Genomic DNA, 23,701 nt, shown 5'->3' with positions numbered 1-23,701 from the left:
CCTGCTGAAATAAAGGTTAAATTAAAATAAATACAAAATAGGGCGTTGGGCCACCACAAGCCAGAAAAACTTCAATGAACCTTGGGATAGATTCTACAACTGTCTGGAACTCTGTTGGAGGGATATGACAACATTCTTCTATGAGAAATTAAATAATTTGGTGTTTTGTTGATGGTGGTGGAAAACGCTGTCTCAAAAGAGAGAGTGCTATGTGCCAGAGTCTCCCATAAGTGTTCAATTGAGTTGAGATCCGGTGACTGAGACGGCCATGGCATATGGTTTACGTCGTTTTCATGCTCATCAAAGCATTCGGTGACCACTCGTGCCCTTTGAAATAGGGGCATTGTCATCCTATGGGGGTATAGCCATGGTAGCCAAAATAATGGCCTGCCCATTATCATTATACATGACCCTAAGCATGATGGGATGTTAACTGCTTAATTTACTCAGGAACCACACTTGTGTGGAAGCACCTGCTTTCAATACACTTTCTATCCCTCATTTACTCAAGTGTTTCCATTATTTTGGCAGTTACATGTATATACCGTATATGAGTAGTATAATGGTAATAATGGTCATGGCAGACCAATAAAAGTGAAATATAAGCCTAAAGAAACACGAGGGTTGATGCAGAACACCAGTAGGCTACCAGATTTAGAGTCATAGATTAATAAGAGTTTATCTGAACAATATGAAGGTGAGTAAACCAATAGAACATTGAATATAAACCAAAACTTATGAGGTTCAGAGCAGACCAAAAGTAACTAGGTCCACTGTAGCTGAAATCTACAGCTTGTGATAGTGATGACACTGACAACATGTAATTACTATACAGGAAATATGTATTATGCCACATAAACAATGTTAATGCATTTTTTGCATTAATATACACATTTTCTGAAACACAGTTAAAGACTTCACACAAACCACTAGGAGGCTTGTAGAGCCTTTATTTTGGAAGATTATGATTCTTACCTGTTGTTGATCACCCCGTGGATATTTGGTGGAAAAGATCTCAACTGAGAATGAAATAGACAAATACAAAGACCAATATCAATGGATTTGCCAGTTTTATGCGGTAAGACAGTTATTAGGTTGTATAATGATTATCTTTGCCCTCCTCAGCAGACTGCCTCTATATGCTTACCTTCAGGATGTCCGGTGCCTTGTGTCTCCCCTGGTCTGACTCCCCTGGTCTCCATCACTCTTTATAGAGAGAGTTGCTCAGCCCTATATGGAGATGGTTCATGTCATTACATAAATTAGACTGATTATTTCAAAAGATCTGTATTTGGGGCTAGAGGTGTATACCTCTTTGACCTATCAGGCTGGTTGTAACAACAGGCTATTCCAGGGCGGACAGAGGAGGGGAGAAATTGGCTGCATTGAAAGCCCACTTGATCAAAGGGCAGTCTCAGGCACTGTAGTCATCTAAAAATGACCAGCATGTATGTTTGACCAATGGGAATGCATCAAATTATGTATTTATGTGCAATGACACGAAGTAAGTTAGCTCCAAAAACAGTTTAGTAAGATATGTCTTTTTTTTTAAGATTTACACTCTCCCTGTCCTTCCCCCCTGTCCCCCCATTCGTTGCTCTTTGTGATGACTTGTGGATTTTAGTCTTGCTACTCCTACAACATTGCGTTGGGTAAATGAGGTGACATGAGAAAGTGTTGTTGCAGTGTGTAAATGAATTGCATGATAGAGTTCTTATGATGTAGACAAGTGCAGCTGTCCTTTGTTCACCAAGACAAGGTCACTCTCACATCTATTGTCACCAAGAGTAACAGCTATTGTAAGTATAACACTAGACCTCGACTTGTTGACGTGGCATTGTTTCCTTCCCTTTGTCATTGAGGACAAAAATAACCCTGTGAAATTGTTCTTTGAGTGTACAGTATATGAAGTGCACATAAGTAAATTAATTAAAGCCATACATTGAGTAATACATGTCACTTTCTTCAAGAAACTCATGCTAGAGGGACTCAATCTATGTTAGGAATATGAATGTTTTAAAATGAAATGTTAAGAAAAAACACTTACGTTATAAATGTTAGGATGTCACTTCTACCTTTTTTGTTATAATAACCTGTGTAAGGTGCTGGCTAATCAGATCAGAAAAGCCTGGGTATAATACTATATAAGGTGCTGACCCAAGGGGCATCAGGTCTTTGATTTGTAGTAACACACTGTAAAAGGTCAAGATAGCTGTCAATGTGTGAGTGTGAAGCTGTCTACAAGCTGTCTACAAGGTGACAACATAGAGGTTGTCATCGCCAGAGAGAGTTCCCCTCCTTAGACAGAGAGGAGCACCTTTGACTCCTACAGCTTTCACACCTTAAGCATTCAGCCTCAATGTTTCCTAATTAGCTTCCACATGCTACTCCTCAATGATACTGTCAGGTGTCCAATTCCCAGCTGTCGAGAAATGAATTCCTGTCACTACAGGAGCAAATGCATACTGATCATGAAAAAACAGTGTGACCTTTTACCCTAAAACAATATCAGTAGATGGCTAAAAACAAATCTTGAAGATGGATTTTAAAAGAAGCAACGTTTTGTAAGCCAATACTTTCACTGCCACGTTATTCTTTCCCTTGAGGATAATGTACAGTGGGGTCCGCTATTACTGACACCCCAAAAGATTCTTATGAATAAAGTAGTCAAAAGTTTTGTATTTGGTCCCATATTCCTAGCACGCAATGACTACATGACGCTTGTGACACAAACTTGTTGAAAGCATTCGCAGTTCGTTTTGGTTGTGTTTCAGATTATTATGTGCCCAATAGAAATGAATGGTTAATAATGTATTATGTCATTTTGGAGTCACTTTTATTATAAATAAGAATAAAATGTGTTTCTAAATACTTGTGTATTAATGTGGAAGCTACCATGATTACCGATAATCCTGAATGAATCGGGAATAATGATGAGTGAGAAAGTTACAGAGGGTCAAAGATCATACCCCCAAGACATGCTAACCTCTCACCACTCCCAATAACAGGGAAGGTTAGCATGTTTTGGGGGGTATGATCTTTGACCTTCTGTAACTTTATCACGATTCAATTAGGATTATTGGTAATCATGGTAGCTTCCACATTAAAATAAAAGTGTTTAGAAACATATTTTATTCTTATTTATAATAAAAGTGACTCCAAAATGGATTATCCGTAATCATGGTATAAATGATCCGTAATCAGGATAGAATCATTTTAGTATAAAATAATATCATTTCCACATTTTTATTGAGCATACAATACCGCTCAGTATTTGAATTAGACATTTTATACAGTCATTAACGCTCATCTTTATCAAGGGTGTCAATCATTTTGGACCCCGCTGTACATCCACCCCACCCATCAGCCAATATATTTCAAGCCTCTAAAATCTGCCATGATACACAACATATTGACATAGTATTTGTATTCACTTGTGTTTTGCATTAGTGCCTCTTACATACTATTGCCCAATGCTCTAGTATTTAACTTTTTAAAAACCTGTTTTACATTGCGCTGTTTGATTTGACCCTCAAATGTTCTACTCCCCTCATAAAGCTCCGTACTTAGTCTCATTACTTGAACAGTCTATTCTAGGCTCAACCTCTCTTTTTACGCCTCATACTCATACTCAGCTGTCCAGTCTGCTTGTGTTATAAGAACTGCCTGTCAGACAGAAGGAATGATGGCTGGACACCTTACCACTGCTCTGCTGTTGAAATGTGTAATCTGACCCTCCTTTGTATTTCAAAGACTGCCCTATAATTAGGACGCCCATGCGTCTGTTGTGACTCAAAGGTCATGGAGAACGCGCCTCACTTCTCAGTGTTGTCTTTGTCCTTGCTTTGCCTTTCCCACTCTGATGCTATTAGGCTTGTGTTATTCACACACTGTAGATACGTTAACATAAAACTGTGATTGAAATGTGTTGGACTCAATGTAACTAACTGATTGCTGGTTTTATCATTATTTAGAAAGTTGAGCTTAAACGGGCAGTCTGCAGTTGCTATATCATTTTTGGAGTTATACATTCAATATATGTACCCATTGATTCTTGAAGATTATAACTTTGAAATGCCAGTCAGTCCTGGCATCCATAGCTCTATCTATGAATTTAGGAGTAGTTACATTTCTCCAGCTCCATCCCTTTAGATTTTTACTGAAACAGGGGCGGGGACAAGCTTTGCTATTGTCTCAACTGCTGATTGCTGCTTTAAAGTGAAGGTTGCAAGAAAGGTTGTTTTTTTTCCACCTGAACGTATGTTTTATCCCAATACAAAGGTGCACATCTCTGTACAGCAAAGTAGCTAGTTACGTTTGTTCATTGCTGGCCACATGTTTTACTCTGTCATGCTGATATCCACAGATACTGGACATTAGACAGTTAGGCAGAATTTTGTCACACTGTGTTAGTTTCGTGGGGAAACAAACATGCAATCTACTTTAAGAATCTTTTTATTTGTGGGGTAACGGAAAAATGTTTTTGATCTCCCTATGGAGTTACTGGCTGTTGGAAAGCGCCGCACTATGGCTTATTAGCAATTAACAGGATGACATAAGTGTTCTGTTTGGACGCAGGCAGTTACTGTGTGATATTTACCTTATTTGTATGTATCATCAATCTCTCCTTCATGTGACTCACTGATGCAGGTCCAGCCTCTTGCATTGGGAGACCTTCTGTCAAGGACAGCAAGCATGACCACACACAAGAGAAATGGTATGAAGTGAACTGTCTTTGGTAGCATTAGATTATACACTATTATAGTGTCTATTGTTTTATTTACTTCTAATTAGATTTGTTATGTCTTTAATTTCCATCTTTTGATACAGATGTGTTGGTTAACAAGTTACCTTTTTTGCTTGTGTCACGCTTCAGCAGCAAGCATAATTGCCCGTTTTATTTTCATATAACGTTGCAAGCTAGTTTATATATATATTTTTTTAAAGAATTTACCAGAACGCCAGATATTTATTGAATTAGCATCGGGACAAAGGCTGACTTTTAAACCAGTAGATCTGTATGATTCCCTTTGCTTTTTCCTCCATTTGATCTTACATTTGATCTTTCTTCTCTTTCAGCTGATTCCTTTTGCTTTTAAGTTCCTTCTCCCCTCAACATCTGCACATCAGCCCCAACCAGGAGGCTCCAACCAAAAAATTATAAAAAATGTGGGCCCAGTGTACACTTGTAGATCACTTCAATGTAGTCTCAGGATAGTGTTTTCTTTCCACAGGGACCACAGAAGCATCTGAGCAGGATAATATAACAGATGATGTATTGTTATTCTGAAAGGTATATTTTACCTCACTTGAAAAATATTAAGAAGGAATACAATCTGATACTTTTAATATAACACTACTACTCACAACACTTGTAGGGCCAATTCACTATTCCAGGTCATTCTTGGACTTGCCCCAACCTCCAGTCAAAAACAGATTCTGCACGCAGCTCTTTACTGTGTAGAACTTTGGATTGTATGGACTTCGTGTTACATGCTTTATTTGATATAGAAAAACATTTAGTCTCTAGTGTAGCATTAGTGCACCTCTTGTTCTGAATGTACACTGCTTTCACTATATTATTATTATTATTGAGTTCTCTAACTGGTTAACATTACTCAAATTGATTTCAACAGAATATTGTCATAGAATAATGTTGTCATATGTATTCAAGGCTGTTGACAAGACACTGTTTGAATACAGTGGTCTAAAATGTAAGTACACTTCGGATGATGCAGATATGGAGGCTAAATTGTAATGACACAAAAAGGGTTACTGTTCAAGACAATGTATAGATACGGTCACACCTTTACCATTGTTGATGGCAAGAATCCGAATTTTCCCTCCCTCGTATTCATAGTGTCATCTTTGTTTTGTATATAAAATTGGTAAATAACCCAATTAAATTTGAGACATACTGTAAATATTACTCACAATTTTATCAAAACGTAAGCGAGGTGTTAAATGTTTGTCTTTTACTATGATACCATTTGACGTATGTTATCTGTATTTTTTTATTAAAATCAGTGTTTTTATATATAATTATGTTAAATAGTGCATTTTATTCTTCCAAAATGTCTAGAAATCTTATTCATAATGGCATCAACACCAACCTTGATATCTATACCAGACATGAAAAACCTTTGGCACAAAAGGTAACATATTACAAGCAATACACAGAGATGCAATTTAAATGTACTTTATTATTTATTCTGCTCAGTAACATGGAGAAAAACTAAAGCAATAAAGTCAGGAGATTTTCTGAAAAATCCATCTGAGAGCTTCTCTTTATTGTGTCCTTTCTGTGACAGAAGATGAATAAAGGTTGCGAAAATTAACTACTGTATATTCCGAGAACATTTTTATTATATACTATGGATTTTCACATTTTAATGGGGCAACTCCATTAAGTGTTTATTCCGAATTATACAATGGGTGGGTCTAATCCTGAATGCTGATTGGTAAAAACCGCATTCCAACCAGTGTCTATTCCACAAGTTACCACTGGCTAAATCTATGATGTTAAAATGCCTATTTACTCTATTCCATCTGACTGCGCAATTTACTGTCTCATCAGACCAGCCAGGCAATTTATAAACTTAATCTCCACTAAAGGCATCTAGACATTATCTCATTTCTTTTAGACTAACATTTAGTTGACAACAGCGGAGATTTGTATAAACCTTCCTGTCTGTCTCTCCGACATTTGCAACATTGTTTCAATATTCAAATTCGATCTCCAGCTGTCCCAAAGTAAAGAACGTGTCCAGATGAGACAGACAGGCAGGCAGCTTTTCTCAAGCCTGTCGAAATCATGAATCAGCATAATTTTCATGGATATACAGTTGAAGTCGGAAGTTTTTATACATTATATACAAGTTTATATACATATATACAGTCATTAAAACTCGTTTTTCCACAACTCCACAAAGTTTTTGTTTACAAACTATAGTTTTAGAAAATTGGTTTAGGACAAAAACAATTTTTTACAGACAGATTATTTCACTTATAATTCACACTATCACAATTCCAGTGGGTCAGAAGTTTACATACACTAAGTTGACTGTGCCTTTAAACAGCTTGGAAAATTCCAGAAAATGATGTCATGGCTTTAGAAGCTTCTGATTGGCTAATTGACATCATTTGAGTCAATTGTAGGTGTACCTGTGGATGTATTTCAAGGCCTACCTTCAAACTCAGTGCCTCTTTGCTTGACATCATGGGAAAATCAAAAGAAATCAGCCAAGACCTCAGAAAAACAATTGTAGACCTCCACAAGTCTGGTTCATCCTTGGGAGCAATTCCCAAACGCCTGAAGGTACCACCTTGATCTGTACAAACAATAGTACGCAAGTATAAACACCATGGGGCCACGCAGCCGTCATACCGCTCAGGATGGAGACGCGTTCTGTCTCCTAGAGATGAACGTACTTTGGTGCAAAAAGTGCAAATCAATCCCAGAACAACAGCAAAGGACCTTGTGAAGATGCTGGAGGAAACAGGTACAAAAGTATCTATATCCACAGTAAAACGAGTCCTATATCGACATAACCTGAAAGGCCGCTCAGTAAGGAAGAAGTCACTACTCCAAAACCGCCATAAAAAACCCAGACTACGGTTTGCAACTGCACATGGGGACAAAGATCGTACTTTTTGGAGAAATGTCCTCTGGTCTGATGAAACAAAAATAGAACTGTTTGGCCATAATGACCATCGTTATGTTTGGAGGAAAAAGGGGGAGGCTTGTAAGCCGAAGAACACCATCCCAACCGTGAAGCACGGGGGTGGCAGCATCATGTTGTGGGGGTGATTTGCTGCAGGAGGGACTGGTGCCCTTCACAAAATGGATGGCTTCATGAGGGAGGAAAATTATGTGGATATATTGAAGCAACATCTCAAGACATCAGTCAGGAAGTTAAAGTTTGGTCGCAAATGGGTCTTCCAAATGGACAATGACCCCAAGCATACTTCCAAAGTTGTGACAAAATGGCTTAAGGACAACAAAGTCAAGGTATTGGAATGGCCATCACAAAGCTCTGACCTCAATCCTATGAAAAATGTGTGGCAGAACTATAAAATGTGTGGCAGAACTGAAAAAGCATGTGCGAGCAAGGAGGCCTACAAACCTGACTCAGTTACACCAGCTCTCTCAGGAGGAACTTATTGTTGGAAACTTGTGGAAAGCTACCCGAAACGTTTGACCCAAGTTAAACAATTTACAGGCAGTGCTATCAAATACTAATTGAGTGTATGTAAACTTCTGACCCACTGGGAATGTGATGAAAGAAATTAAAGCTGAAAAAATTAATTCTCTCTACTATTATTCTGACATTTCACATTCTTAAAATAAAGTGGTGATCCTAACTGACCTAAGATAGGGAATTTTTACTAGGATTAAATGTCAGGAATTGTGAAAAACTGAGTTTAAATGTATTTGGCTAAGGTGTATGTAAACTTCTGACTCCAACTGTATACAAAGAACTATCAAAATGCAGCTAGTTTGCAGTCTTTCCAGCTTCAGTTTAAAGTGATTTTGTTAACCTTTTTGTTGGCTAGCTCTCGTACAACAGTGTCCTGACAAAAGAGCATATTTTCTATTCCAGATGAAATCGTGCATCATTAGCTCAATGTCGCTAGAAAACTGCTTAAAAAATGCAAATGCAGCTCCTCTGTTGTTGTTCTGGCTGCACTGTTTGAGTGACTGTAAATTAGCTGTTGTTGGCTAGCTAGCAAGCAAGGTGTTGTTGCCAGCCAGTATGGCAATAGAACATTTAGAATAAACAACTGGGTCGCGTCCATATGTGCAGAACAAGACAGAGTGGTTTGGGTAGCAACCCTAGATTTGTGTCGGGATTTTATCTTGTGGAAGGATGAAATTGTATGAATAAATTCATCAAAATAACTTTTTTTATGAAAATATGTCTATCGTTATTTGAATATGTTGATAACCCGATGTATAAAAGTCATAATGTCCTCAAAGCCAGTGTTTGGAGGATATATTGGTACGGTTTGCCGGCACGAGATGAAAACACCCGTGCCAATATCCACCAATCCCCAGCTTTGAGGGCATTATCACTTAAATGGGAAATTACCCTGTGTCTGTGACATCCTAAGCTGTAGTGCTTCTCTTATCAAACTAATGAACAGGTAAAAGTCTACACTTTGATTTAGTGTTCTTTTTTTAATTTACTAGGCAAGTCAGTTAAGAACAAATTCTTATTTTCAACAACAGCCTAGGAACAGTGGGTTAACTGCCTTGTTCAGGGGCAGAATGACAGGTTTGTACCTTTCAGCTCGGGGATTTAATCTTGCAACCTTCCGGTTACGAGTCCAACACTCTAACCACTATGCTACCTGCCGCCCCACATTACACACTACCTTCTTATGAAACTACCATGTATATACATTTCATTTAAAGTTTGATCTTTTTTAGAGAGGAAATGTATCCTTGTATAGTTTTAGAACACAATAGATGCTAGCAAGTTAATTCATATAAATGTACTGTATATATTCAATTATTAACAATATTATGGCTGTTGGATATCAAATTCCTTAAAAATGTTCAATGATCAGCTATAAATTAAATGGGGGAATCTACCATTTATAATTAATAGAAAATTGAAACAGCAACCACTGACCTTGGAGCCGGCATCACGACTATTAGCTCTCATCTTGTTGACCTGAGACAGCGATATCAGCCCTCTGCTCTGCCTCATCCAGTTCATGCTGAATCTTGCAGAACTTGCCCGAATTGGCTTGTTTCTCATGTGAAAAAAATATTGATGTATTTTTTACCCTTCAAATCAAGGGAACCATTGAGTTATATGATGGAAGGTTTTCTAATCAATCTTTGATTTAACAGAGATATCAGCAGGCAGGTAATTACTTACGTAGATCTTCCAGGCTGTGTAACACTCACCACGTCATCAATTTTATACAACTATGGCAGGTTCTGGGGGTGGCAGTCAATCTCCTTCACAGTAACAGCCTAAAACAAGAGCAAATTAAGTTTCCAAAGTTAATGTTGGCTCTGGCTGGAGCAGCCTACTATTTTAATTTATTAGATAAATTAAACCAATTAATCACTGTTTTGTTTCAAAGTACAGAGGTTTTTTATTCAATATCAGTAAGGGAAAGGTGCATAATTCATTATATCGAGTTGTACATATTGTTCCCCATTGTCTATCCATGTGAAAACCTTTAATTAAAATATTTACCATCCCAAACTCAGTGTCAACAGTGACTTTATTCACATTTTTTCCTGGTGATTGAGGCCTTGACGTACTTAGCACATAGCTCTCCTTCTTTATGTCAAATGCTCGAGTCTGGGCTTCCATACGCTCCTTGTCTGATTTACACAGAAAGGAAGCTGCCACCCCTAACTGAACGTGCCCCCCATCTTGAAAGAGGAACACTGAATATCTACACATACATCTACAATTTCATTTAAAATATCACTTTCTGACGTGAGTAAACCTGAAAATTGTCTGTGAAAACAGGGTTTCAACGACACTTTTAAAATAATATTTATCCCGTGCAGTCTGAAATGATAAGCAGTCTGATGTTCCATTCGTTTTGTTTCACATTGAATGCATTGTTTGTTTAGTACATTCATCAAAATAAGTTACTTTTTAATTCGTGGGGATTGTACATTCATTCTTAGAATCATTAAGTTATAGTTAATACTGAATAAGCAAATTAAATGTTCTTAACTTCAGATTTATATCAGTTGTATTCTCACAGATGCTTCCATGGTTTGTTTTGTGGTAACACATTAGGGTGTACAGTCGTGGCCAAAAGTTTTGAGAATGACACAAATATTAATCTTCACAAAGTCTGCTGCCTCAGTTTGTATGATGGCAATTTGCATATACTCCAGAATGTTATGAAGAGTGGTCAGGCAGGGCTGAAACGCAGTGGAAATGTTTTTTGGGGGATTCGGTTTATCGGCATGGCAAAGAGGGACTTTGCAATTAATTGCTGACATCATGTCAGTGATTATCTCATTAACACAGGTGTGAGTGTTGACGAGGACAAGGCTGGAGATCACTCCGTCATGCTGATTGAGTTCGAATAACAGACTGGAAGCTTCAAAAGGAGGGTGGTGCTTGGAATCATTGTTCTTCCTATGTCAACCATTGTTACCTGCAAGGAAACATGTGCCGTCATCATTGCTTTGCACAAAAAGGGCTTCACAGGCAAGGATATTGCTGCCAGTAAGACTGCACCTAAATCAACCATTTATCGGATCATCAAGAACTTCAAGGAGAGCGGTTCAATTGTTGTGAAGAAGGCTTCAGGGCGCCTAAGAAAGTCCAGCAAGAGCCAGGACCGTCTCCTACAGTTGATTCAGCTGCGGGATTGGGGCACCACCAGTACAGAGCTTGCTCAGGAATGGCAGCAGGCAGGTGTGAGTGCATCTGCACCCACAGTGAGGCGAAGACTTTTGGAGGATGACCTGGTGTCAAGAAGGGCAGCAAAGAAGCCACTTCTCTCCAGGAAAAACATCAGGGACAGACTGATATTCTACAAAAGGTACAGGGATTGGACTGCTGAGGACTGGGGTGAAGTCATTTTCCCTGATGAATCCCCTTTCCGATTGTTTGGGGCATCCGGAAAAAAGCTTGTCCGGAGAAGACAAGGTGAGTGCTACCATCAGTCCTGTGTCATGCCAACAGTAAAGCATCCTGAGACCATTCATGTGTGGGGTTGCTTCTCATGCATTATGATCACATAATTACCCTATTGGCTAGGATTCTCAATTGGTGTTCTGAATAACAACTTGGTCTCAAGCTAGAGAGACTGCAATCTCCAATGCTCAACACATGTCCTCACAATACTTTCCAACCTGGACTCAGGTAGATGTAACATAGTAAACGAAAATCCGGGACACTCAAATTAGTATGATATGTTAAGTTTGGTATGGTATGTATTCATTTGTGCATATCCATCATCCATTACATATGATATGTTGTGAATTACAATAAGTATATATTACGAATTACAATTTGTTGTGCTAACGTTACCTAGGTGGCTAACGTTAGCTAGTGGGATAACGATAGCTAGGCTAAGGGTTAGGATTAAGGTTAGGAGTTAGGTTAAAGGGTTAGGGGAAGGGTTAGCTAACATCCTAAGTAGTTGCAAAGTAACTAAACGTAGTAAGTAGTTGCAAAGTTGCTAATTAGCTAAAGTTGTCCGTGAAGAGATTCAAACATGCAACCTTTGGGTTGCTAGACCCTCATGTAATACGCCCACCCACCTCAACCAATCACACTTCTCATTTTTTCCCTTAACCTGTTGGGGCTAGGGGGCAGTATTTGCACGGCCGGATAAAAAAACGTACCCAATTTAAACTGGTTACTACTCTTGCCCAGAAACGAGAATATGCATATAATAAGTAGATTTGGATAGAAAATGGTGTCTGTGAGTATAACAGAACTCATATGGCAGGCCAAAACCTGAGAAGATTCCATACAGGAAGTGCCCTGTCTGACAATTTGTTATCCTTCTGTTGCATCTCTATCGAAAATACAGCATCTCTGCTGTAACGTCACATTTTCTAAGGCTTCCATTGGCTCTCAGAAGGCGCCAGAAAGTGGAATGACGTGTCTCCTGTCTCTGGGCGAAGAACAGCAGGAGATTTTGTGAGTGGTCAGGCTAGGAACAGTGACACTGGAGATGCGCGTTCATGAGAATTCTCTATTTTTTTCTTTCAGCCTTTGAATGAATACAACGTTGCCCGGTTGGAATATTATCGCTATTTTACTAGAAAAATGGCATAAAAATTGATTTTAAACAGCATTTGACATGCTTCGAAGTACAGTAATGGAATATTTAGAAATGTTTTGTCACGAAATGCGCTCGCGCGTCACCCTTCGGATAGTGACCTGAACGCACGAACAAAACGGAGCTATTTGAATATAACTATGGATTATTTGGAACCAAAACAACATTTGTTGTTGAAGTAGAAGTCCTGGGAGTGCATTCTGACGAAGAACAGCAAAGGTAATCCAATTTTTCTAATAGTAATTCTGAGTTTGGTGAGGGCCAAACTTGGTGGGTGTCAAATTAGCTAGCCTGTGATGGCCGAGCTATCTACTCAGAATATTGCAAAATGTGCTTTCGCCGAAAAGCTATTTTAAAATCTGACACCGCGATTGCATAAAGGAGTTCTGCATCTATAATTCTTAAAATAATTGTTATGTATTTTGTGAACGTTTATCATGAGTAATTTAATAAATTCCCCGGAAGTTTGCGGTGGGTATGCTAGTTCTGAACATCACATGCTAATGTCAAAAACTGGTTTTTGATATAAATATGAACTTGATTGAACAAAACATGCATGTATTGTATAACATAATGTCCTAGGAGTGTCATCTGATGAAGATCATCAAAGGTTAGTGCTGCATTTAGCTGTGGTTTTGGTTTTTGTGACATATATGCTTGCTTTGAAAATGGCTGTGTGATTATTTTTGGCAGGGTACTCTCCTGACAATCTAATGTTTTGCTTTCGCTGTAAAGCCTTTTTGAAATCGGACAATGTGGTCAGATTAACGAGAGTCTTGTCTTTAAAATGGTGTAAAATAGTCATATGTTTGAGAAATTGAAGTTATAGCATTTCTGAGGTATTTCTATTTCGCGCCACGCGATTCCACTGGCCGTTGACTAGGGTGCTAGCCCATAGAAGTTAACCTGTCTCTACACATCTACACTGATTTGAAGTGGATTTAACAAGTGATATCAATAAAGGATCATAGCTTTCACCTGGATTCACCTGGTCAGTCTATGTAATGGAAAGAGCAGGTGTCCTTAATGTTTTGTAACATTAGGTTTTCAATGATTTAAAGCTATAGTGGTCTTAGTTTGTATGATAACGTGAGGCAGTTGTACAACATTTTATTAAAGTACAAATACGTCATATTCTTTTAAATCAAGGGATATATTTCAGCGTTGGGGAGTGGTAGGTGAACCAAATTCAAATCTTGGTAGTTTTTTCTGTGGTGTAGCTAACTACTGGAACTACACACTACTTTTTGGGCGAAAAAAAGAGAAAAGAATATAGGGGAAATAGGCGATCATTTCCTTTAATATTCAGCATCAGACTTGCCTAATTCTCACTTCAAACATAGTTTTTGTGCTTAATAGGCTAAGTTACACATTCTGTTAACAACTGACCCAGAGTGATCTGATCTTGCAATTTGTAGTCTGACATTACAGATTTAGATATGATGATTTTTCCCAAAGTAGCTTGGATGTAATGAACTACTTTTCAAAGTAGCTTTAGTTCAGTAAAAAAAATAATTCTTAACGGTAGCTTTAGTGTAGCTTAACTTCTAATGTAAAGTAATTGGTGGTTTGGTAAACTATGATTTTGGAGTAGCTTCCCGAAAACGTATATTTTATTATTTGAAATGACTGTACATTTTACAGACTGTGGCTTTAAGAACAGGTGCTGTTTCACTTGAATAACCAATTACAATGGGTTGTATTCATTTTCAAATCAAATCAAATTTTATTAGTCACATGCGCCAAATACAACAGGTGTAGACCTTACAGTGAAATGCTTACTAACCAACAAAGCAGTTTAAAAAAAATATGGATAAGAATAAGAGATAAATGTAACAAGTAACTAAAGAGCAGCAGTAAAATAACAATAGCGAGACTATATACAGAGGGGTACCGATACAGAGTCAATGTGCGGGGGCAACGGTTGGTTGAGGTAGTATGCACATGAAGGTAGAGTTATTAAAGTAACTACGCATAGATGGCAACAGAGAGTAGCAGTGGTTTAAAGAGGTGGGGGGGCAATGCAAATAGACTAGATGTTCAGGAGTCTTATGGCTTGGGGGTAGAAGCTGTTTAGAAGCCTCTTGGACCTAAACTTGGCGCTCAGGTATCGCTTGCCGTGCGGTAGCAGAGAGAACAGTCTATGACTAGGGTGGCTGGAGTCTTTGACAATTTTTAGGGCCTTCCTCTGACACTGCCTAGTATAGAGGTCCTGGATGGCAGGAAGCTTGGCCCCAGTGATGTACTTGGCTGTTCCCACTACCCTCTGGAGTGCCTTGCGGTTGGAGGCAGAGCAGTTGCCATACCAGGCAGTGATGCAACCTGTCAGGATGCTCTCGATGGTGCAGCTGTAGAATCTTTTGAGGATCTGAGGACCCATGCCAAATCTTCTAAGTCTCCTGAGGGGGAATAGGTTTTGTCTTCATGACTGTCTTGGTGTGCTTGGACCATGTTAGTTTGATGGTGATGTGGACACTAAGGAACTTGAAGTTCTCAACCTGCTCCACTACAGCCCCGTCGATGAGAATGGGGGTGTGCTCGGTTCTCTTTTTCCTGTAGTCCACTATCAGCTCCTTTGTCTTGATTACGTTGAAGGAGAGGTTGTTATCCTGGCACCACCCTGCCAGGTCTCTGACCTCCTCCCTATAGGCTGTCTCGTCGTTGTCGGTAATCAGGCCTACCACTGTTGTGTCATCTGCAAATTTAATGATCGTGTTGGAGTCGTGCCTGGACGAGCAGTCATGAGTGAACAGGGAGTACATGAGGGGACTGAGCACACACCCCTGAGGGGCCCCTGTGTTGAGGATCAGCGTGGCGGATGTGTTGTTACCTAACCTTACCACCTGGGGGCGGCCCATCAGGAAGTCCAGGATCCAGTTGCAGAGGGAGGTGTTTAGTGCCAGGGTCCCTAGCTTATTGATGAGCTTTGAGGGCAATATGGTGTTGAACGCTGAGCTGTAGTCAATGAATAGCATTCTCACATAGGTGTTCCTTTTGTCCAGGTGGGAAAGTGCAGTGTGGAGTGCAATAGAGATTGCATCATCTGTGGATCTGTTGGGGCGGTATGCAAATTGGAGTGGGTCTAGGGTTTCTGGGATGGTGGTGTTGATGTGAGCCATGACGAGCCTTTCGAAGCAGATCATGGCTACAGATGTGAGTGCTACGGGTCGGTAGTCATTTAGGCAGGTTACCTTAGTGTTCTTCGGCACAGGCACTATGGGGGTCTGCTTAAAACATGTTGGTATTACAGACTCGGACAGGGAGAGGTTGAAAATGTCAGTGAATACACTTGCCAGTTGGTCAGCGCGTGCTCGCTTTTCACATCCTGGTAATCCGTCTGGCCCTGTAGCCTTGTGAATGTTGACCTGCTTAAAGGTCTTACTCACATCGGCTGCGGAGAGCGTGATCACACAGTCTTCCAGAACAGCTGGTGGTCTCATGCATGTTTCACTGTTATTTGCCTCGAAGCGAGCATAGAAGTAGTTTAGCTCGTCTGGTAGGCTCGTGTCACTGGGCAGCTCTCGTCTGTGCTTCCCGTTGTAGTCTGTAATGGTTTGCAAGCCCTGACACATCCGATGAGCATCAGAGCCGGTGTAGTACGATTCGATCTTAGTCCTGTATTGATGCTTTGCCTGTTTGATGGTTCGTTGGAGGGCATAGCGGGATTTCTTATAAGCTTCCGGATTAGAGTCCCACTCCTTGAAAGCGGCAGCTCTAACCTTTAGCTCAGTGTGGATGCTGCCTGTAATCCATGGCTTCTGGTTGGGGTATGTACGTACGGTCACTGTGGGGACGATGTCATCAATGCACTTATTAATGAAGCCAATGACTGATGTGGTGTACTCTTCAGTGCCATCGGAGGAATCCCGGAACATATTCCAGTCTGTGCTAGCAGTCCTGCAGCTTAGCATCTGCTTCATCTGACCCCTTTGTTATTGATCTAGTCACTGGTGCTTCCTACTTTAATTTTTTGCTTGTAAGCAGGAATCAGGAGGATAGAATTATGGTCAGATTTGCCAAATGGAGGGCGAGGGAGAGCTTTGTATGCCTCTCTGTGTGTGGAGTATAGGTGGACCAGAATTATTTTTCCTCTGGTTGCACATTTAACATGCTGATAGAAATTTGGTAAAATGGATTTAAGTTTCCCTGCATTAATGTCCCCGGCTGCTAGGAGCACCGCCTCTGGGTGAGCGTTTTCTTGTTTGCTTATGGCGGAATACAGCTCATTCAATGCTGTGTTAGTGCCAGCCTCTGACTGTGGTGGTATGTAAACAGCTACAAAGAATACAGATGAAAACTCTCTCGGTAGGTAGTGTGGTCTATAGCTTATCATGAGATACTCTACCTCAGGCAAGCAATAGCTCGAGACTTCCTTAGATATTGTGCACCAGCTGTTATTTACAAAAATACATAGTCCACCGCCGCTTGTCTTACCAGACGCTGCTGTTCTATCCTGCTGGTACATCGTACAACCAGCCAGCTGCATGTTGATATTGTCGTCGTTCAGCCACAACTCCGTGAAGCATAAGATGTTACAGTTTTTAATGTCCCGTTGGAAGTTTAGTCTTCTGCGTAACTCGTTGATTTTATTCTCAGAGGATTGCACGTTTGCTAGCAGGATGGAGGGAAGTGGGGGTTTATTCGATCGCCTACGAATTCTCAGAAGGCAGCCCGCCCTTCAGCCCCTCTTTCTCCGCCTCCTCTTCACGCAGATCACGTGGATCGGAGCCTGTTCCCGAGGAAGCAGTATATCCTTCGCATCGGGCTCGTCAGAGTCGTGAAAGGAAAAAAATGATTCTGCTGATCCGTGCTGAGTAATCACAGTCCTGATGTCTAGAAGTTATTTTCGGTCATAAGAGACGGTAGCGGCAACATTATGTACAAAATAAGTAAAACAAATAAGTTACAAACAACGCAAATAAACGAACAAAAGCACAATCGGTTGGGGCACGTAAAACGTCTGCTTTCTTCTCCGGCGCCATTTTAGCTCACACCCAATGTCCATGGGATAAATAGCTTGAGGAGTGTGTCAGTTGTAGCGTGGTTAACACCTAGACAGCATAAACATTCTGAATGAACTTGCAGTTTGTGCTTCCTTTACTGCATTGTGTGAAAATAGATTGAATTGGGGCCTTTCTCAAGAGTGTGTGCCTACACTCTACAAACTGGGTGTGGAAGTTTATGACTCTTACCTGTTGTTGGACACCTCTTGGATAGGTTTGGTGGAAAGGCTCTCTACTGAGAATGAAATAGACAAATACAAAGACCAATATCAGTCAACTAACCAGCTATGTATTTGCTGATTTGTGCAATCATAGTAGTTAGGTCCTTTAATTATTATCTTCCTTTGCAGACTGCCTCTATGTGCTTACCTTCATGTGTTCGGTGACTTGTCTCGCTTCAGGCCTGTATCCATCTTTATAAAGAGTGTTGTTCAGCCCTACATAGAGAGCCCATAAAAAAGTGTGTCATTATTCCTTCCCTTTATCCTTGAGGACAAATATAAACCTGTGAAATTGTTCTTGGATTCCTTCAACTGACCATGAGGCACTTCAATGTGCTTGAATGTGTGGGCCTCACCATCTGACATTGTAATAGCTGCAGCCTTCTCACTTAAATAATTCCAGGCCACAAATGGAAGGGAGGACTCCATTTACCTCATGAGTTGTTAACAAAACTTTCACCCAGGCACGTCATACCTGAGTTGGAAACAGAAGATATTGTTTATTTTACACATAATTCATTCAAAGATATCCCATTTTAATATCAGTGCTCCTTAAGAAAAAGGGTACATGACATTTATATGCATCCAACATGTCAGATACTGGTAACACTTTCAAAAACAATATGCTATTGAAACCTTGGTGAATAGCCTTTTGTTTTTTCCCCCTGCTATTTATTAGCGTCCTCTGTGTAAAGTTTGCATCAACTCAGTCTTAGTACATTGCATACACAAAAACATGCGTAGCCCCTGTGTATTTCTCCATTAGACTGAGTGAGTATCTGATAAGGTGCTGAGACAAGGGGCATGAGGTCTTGGATTTGGAAGTGTCACACTGTTAACGATCAAGAAGTGTGAAGCTGTTAACAAGGTGACGATGTACTGGAGACATAGCTGTAAAGGGTGTTACATCCTTCAAGACCTGTGCATATGACCCCTGTATAGTATAATATATGTTGGAGCCCTTTTGACTCTTACAACTTCACACCTTGGCCCTCACTTCAGCCTTGAGGTTCTGCAATTAGCTTCCACAGCTGAACATACCATCCCCTAACCTTCAATGACTCGCTAAGGATCCCATTCCCAGCTGTCGTGTGTAACGCTTGATGTACTTGAACACATGGATTCACCTTAACCTATTCTTCTGTTGTCATTTGTCTCCATAGATTGCCAGACTGCCAAGCCATCTCTACTGCTCCCCCAGGCTAAGACCATCTCTTCCCTCACTAAGGCACATCGGTTCCCTGACAGGGGGTGAAAGAAAGATATAGGCTAAATAGGTTAGTGATGCAGGAGTAGCCTCCACAAATCTTCCTCTAGTAACGGAATCAGCACTGACCCAAGGTAAGTCATAATGACATTATCTGTAAGTCCTACCGGACTGTCAGCATGCAGTATTCAATGTGCAGGTGCAGGGATATTATCTTTAAAGAAATGTGTGTATTAAATAGCTGCAGCCTTCTCACATAAATAATTCCAGGCCATGAAAGAACACATACCTTCCTCAAGCAACTCATGTTAGGCTTTTAACAAAGAGGACTCCATTTATTTATGAGAATCTTCCACCCAGGGCGTCATGGAAAAATACAATACATTGTTTATTTTACACATAATTAAGTAACATTTATCGAATTTACTATCAGTTTCTCCTTTAAAATAATAGGTGCATTACTCCTCTGCTTTCACCATGGCAGATGTCATTCACCTTCCAAGACAATATCCCAATTGAAACCTTGGTAAATAATATTTTCTATCGTTTTTCTCTTGTGATTTATTAGCATCCTATGTTTAATGTATGCATTAACTCAGTCTTAAGCCCTGGTTACAACACTGTATTATTTTAATAGGATCCCCGTTAGCTGTTGTGATAGTTAGGGTTAGATGATCGGTAGACGGGTTGCGAACTGAGTGTGATCAGATCTTCCTGACCACCTCCAGAGATAGTTCGGGACGTGTTGCATAATTGTGTAGATGTGTAAATGAATCTGGACATTCAAATAGTTTCAATTGGGCCAACGTCAACATTATCCTGCCCTGTGACAATGGATAACGTAATATCACTGAATAATATAATAACTTATTTTATAATGTATTAAAAATGGATAATGTAATAAAAAGCCAGTTAATGTGAAACGAATGTTGAACTGATATGTTACTGTGTCCCAGGTAATGTAATAGGTTATTGCATTATCTGGTGGTCATTACAATATCAGGTGAGCAACAAACGTTCTGACCTGCTTGATAGTTTTTGGGGGTCTCAGTTGATGACTACCCAGATAAGTGCAACAGACGTTGTGTCTGAGACACATTGGCTGTAGGAAGAGACTAGTGAAAGTGTGAAGCTGTCCACAAGGTGGTAATGTAGTGGTTGACATAGCTGGAAAGAAAGTTACCTCCTTCAAGACCTGTGTGTGCAGGGCATAAGTGCCCTGTATTGTCTACTGTAATCCCTTTTGACTCCTACAACTTCACACCTTGTGCCTCGCTTCAGCCTTGAGGTTCTGTCATTAGCTTCCAGAGCTAAACATGCCAGTCTGTGTACCTCAATGTGTCCCAATCCCTCCCATTCCCAGCTGTTGTGGGGGTAGGGAGGGTACATTTGAGACTTGCTTGATGCACTTGAACAAATGTTCACTTAGGGCTGAAGATCTGCCCTATATCGCAATGTTCCCTCGTTCGGGGAGACTGAATTCACAGTAAACACTGCATTTGTTGGCTCAATCGGAAATTACCTTCAGCGCTATCTTCAGCGCTATGGATTGAATCAAGCCCTTACAGTTATTGAAGGGGTTGAAGAAATGGTTCAACTAAATTACAAAATGACATATTGGTTTCATTAACCAGTAAGCAGTCTATGGACTAGGTAAGACAGCAATCCGTGCTTTGGTTTTGTTTACCTGGCCACTGTCTACAAATGCTAACTTTTTTGCATTTCTGACCTAAAACCAATGCAAGTCAATATCCCAGATACAAGGAAACTGATATGCAAATGCGTAATTTGGGTGAACTATCCCTTTATGGGTTTATTTGAGTCTTGTTTGATGTACTTGAACACATGGATTCCCCTTAACCTATTCTCCAGTCATCCTTTGTCTCCATAGATTTACAGACTGCCACACCATCTCCACTGCTCCCCCAGGCTACGACCATCTCTTCCCTCACAGGGAGTGAGTGAAAGAAGAGAGGATGTGTCGTTGGCTAGCAAAGTGATGCAGAGGTAACTTCCACTCCACACCAGAGTGCTGTGTGTGCTCTTAAAATGATTTCCAACAAAATAATATGTTGCTTAGGCATTTTTATTGCGACTTTCACCAGATTGAAAAACAAGTAGAATTTCTTAAAGTACTATTCAACATGCAGTATTGCTTTCCAGAATCTTAGATCATTCCTCAGATATCATATGACGATCGCTTTACTACATGTACATCAAACAAATTGTCCTCTAGCAACAGAATCAGCACTGAACAAGGTAAGTCATAATGACATTATCTTTAACTCCTCTCGAACTGTCAGCAGGCAGTATTCAATGTGCAAGGGATATTATGTTTTTGACGGCTAAGAGAAAACTGGATATTAACTCAGGCTTTAGATGTAATAATAAAAGTAAAACAAGTACAAAAAAGTAGTATACTTATAAACAAAAGCAGTACATTTCCTAAATTGATTGAATTATACTTCAAATAAATTATTTGGGTACTTTTTTGGTTTCAATTTGCCCACTTCTTTGTACTATTTGTACTCTGAATGCATTTTAGTCACATTTATTATTTTCAGTATAACTTATAATAGAGCTTCCATAAAATAATCTAATTAAATTATTTATTTTTATAATTAAATGTCTGTTTTTTTTAAATTTAATTTCACCTTTATTTAACCAGGTAGACCAGTTGAGAACAAGTTCTCATTTACAACTGCGACCTGGCCAAGATAAAGCAAAGCAGTGCTACACAAACAACACAGAGTTACACATGGGATAAACAAACATACAGTCAATAACACAATAGAAAAATCTATTTACAGTGTGTGCAAATGTAGTAAGATTAGGGAGGTAAGGCAATAAATAGGCCATAGTGGCGAAATAATTACAATTTAGCAATTTAACACTGGAGTGATAGAAGATGAATGTGCAGAAGATGAATGTGCAAGTAGAGATACTGGGTGCAAAGGAGCAACAAAATAAAAATAACAATATGGGGATGAGGTAGTTGGGTGTGCTATTTACAGATGGGCTGTGTACAGGTGCAATGATCAGTAAGCTGCTCTGACAGCTGATACTTAACGTTAGTGAGGGAGATATAAGTCTCCAGCTTCAGTGATTTGAGCAATTCGTTTCAGTCATTGGCAGCAGAGAACTGTAAGGAAAGGCAGCCAAAGGAGGAATTGGCTTTGGGGGTGACCAGTGAAATATACCTGCTGGAGCGTGAGCTACAGGTGGGTGCTGCTATGGTGACCAGTGAGCTGAGATAAGGCGGGGCTTTACCTAGCAAAGACTTATAGATGACCTGGAGCCAGTGGGTTTGGCAACGAATATGAAGCGAGGGCCAGCCAACGAGAGCATTCAGGTCGCAGTGGTGGGTAGTGTATGGGGCTTTGGTGACAAAACGGATGGCACTGTGATAGACTACATCTAATTTGCTGAGTAGAGTGTTGGAGGCTATTTTGTAAATGACATCGCCGAAGTCAAGGATTGGCAGGATAGTCAGTTTTACGAGGGTATGTTTGGCAGCATGAATGAAGGATGCTTTGTTGCGAAATAGGAAGCCGATTCTAGATTTAATTTTGGATTGGAGATGCTTAATGTGAGTCTGGAAGGAGAGCGTACGGTCTAACCAGACACCTAGGTATTTGTAGTTGTCCACATATTCTAAGTCAGAACCGTCCAGAGTAGTGATAAGTGGCAGCATATAACACTAATAATAACAATAATAATGTACTGTGTCTCAACCCCATACACAGAGACCTGCATCAACTTATAACAAGTAAAAACAGACATTTAGGGCTCTATTCAATCAGATAAACTTTAGTCTACATCCGCATAGCGGTTGTTTTAGCCGTGTCGGAGGTGGAACTGCATTAGAGCTGTCAAATCCACAAGTGCCTTCTGGCATTATAAATAAAGCAGACATTGCCATTGGCTGCACTAAGAGTTGTATTAAGAGGAATCTTATCCAGAGCGACTTACAGTAGTGAATGCATACATTTCATACATTTTTTTTCCTGTGCCTTCATTTTATAGGACCTCACTTCAATGTCATCTCTCTTTTTTGGTGTAGGACAGTCCATGAGTTCTGTTAACTTACCAGAAGTGGCAGGAGAAGCCAGTACAGAGGTGGTTAATGGTACAGCTTATTTTCTACCTTCCCCAAGTGGGCAGCGTGGGAAGTACAGGGAGAACATTCTGAGTTTACAGCCCAGGAGGTCACACACACTGGTTTCACCCGTACTGTAGACAGGGGAAGACAGAAGAAGTGTTAGCTCGTTGTTTCCTTGTAGTCTTTGTATTTTTAATTAAAGGTAAGCAAAATATTTTACTCCTTAGTGGGAAATAGATGTTCCTATATTTACCATCTGTAATAATATTTTGTTGATTAGTACAGTGATGCAATGAATGTTTTGTTGAATAAATATTGTGTTGACCAATAATGAGTAGTGTCATTAATTCAATAAATTAATAAAGCAGAACTGTTTCAGTAG

The 23,701-nt window shown here is 39.9% G+C and overlaps 2 long non-coding RNA genes across 3 annotated transcripts in view; one reads left to right on the top strand and one right to left on the bottom strand.

Moving 5' to 3' along the window:
- Positions 1 to 6,273, top strand: part of LOC115195623 (uncharacterized) — a 30,466-nt gene extending 24,193 nt beyond the window's left edge. For both annotated transcript variants that reach the window (XR_003878719.1, XR_003878720.1), the window contains 2 exons: positions 4,651 to 4,717; positions 5,080 to 6,273. This is a non-coding gene — a long non-coding RNA (uncharacterized LOC115195623). The remainder of the gene's footprint in view (positions 1 to 4,650; positions 4,718 to 5,079) is intronic.
- LOC115195624 (uncharacterized) lies at positions 3,047 to 23,488 on the bottom strand. Its single transcript, XR_003878721.1, has 8 exons — positions 23,308 to 23,488; positions 18,367 to 18,485; positions 18,159 to 18,226; positions 17,979 to 18,024; positions 9,639 to 9,988; positions 5,368 to 5,466; positions 5,057 to 5,249; positions 3,047 to 4,677 (listed from the first exon to the last, which is right to left on the bottom strand). It is a non-coding gene; the product is annotated as an uncharacterized LOC115195624 (long non-coding RNA).
- Between the last annotated feature and the right edge of the window lie 213 nt (positions 23,489 to 23,701).

The sequence above is a fragment of the Salmo trutta genome, chromosome 6 (assembly GCF_901001165.1).
Source record: "Salmo trutta chromosome 6, fSalTru1.1, whole genome shotgun sequence".
Taxonomy (NCBI): domain Eukaryota; kingdom Metazoa; phylum Chordata; class Actinopteri; order Salmoniformes; family Salmonidae; genus Salmo; species Salmo trutta.
This window is presented reverse-complemented; position numbering and strand designations above follow the sequence as displayed.